Source organism: Plasmopara halstedii (genome assembly GCF_900000015.1).
Source record: "Plasmopara halstedii genome assembly, contig: Scaffold_323, whole genome shotgun sequence".
In the NCBI taxonomy this organism is placed as follows: domain Eukaryota; phylum Oomycota; class Peronosporomycetes; order Peronosporales; family Peronosporaceae; genus Plasmopara; species Plasmopara halstedii.
This window is the reverse complement of record NW_020187244.1, coordinates 2,314,158-2,314,615: the sequence shown is the minus strand read 5'-3', so window position 1 is coordinate 2,314,615 and position 458 is coordinate 2,314,158.

Genomic DNA, 458 nt, shown 5'->3' with positions numbered 1-458 from the left:
GGCTTGGTCTTGCCAATTACTTGCACAAGTACAGCGTAAACTACGCAGAAATGGCCCGACCTATATCCAATATCCTTAAAAAGGATGCGGAATGGTGTTGGAACATCGAACATCAGGAGGCTTTTGACGGTGTCAAAGACAACCTCTTGTATGCACCGATACTGGCGCTGCCAGACCCCGATCGTCCTTTCAGCGTCGTCTGTGACGCATCCGACTTTGCCATCGGTGTGCACTGCTGTAAGCAGACGCCGAGGGGCGAGATCGGGTGATCGCGTTCAGTTCTCGACAGCTCAAAGCTGCAGAGAAAACCTACCCAGTTCATGATAAGGAGCTACTTGCGATGAAGTATGCACTTGTCAAGTTTAGGGTTCTCCTGCTCGGCTGCAAGCCGTTTGTGATCTACACAGATTACCCAGTCGCCCCACCTCTTGCAAAAGATGGCTAGATGGCTATCCTTT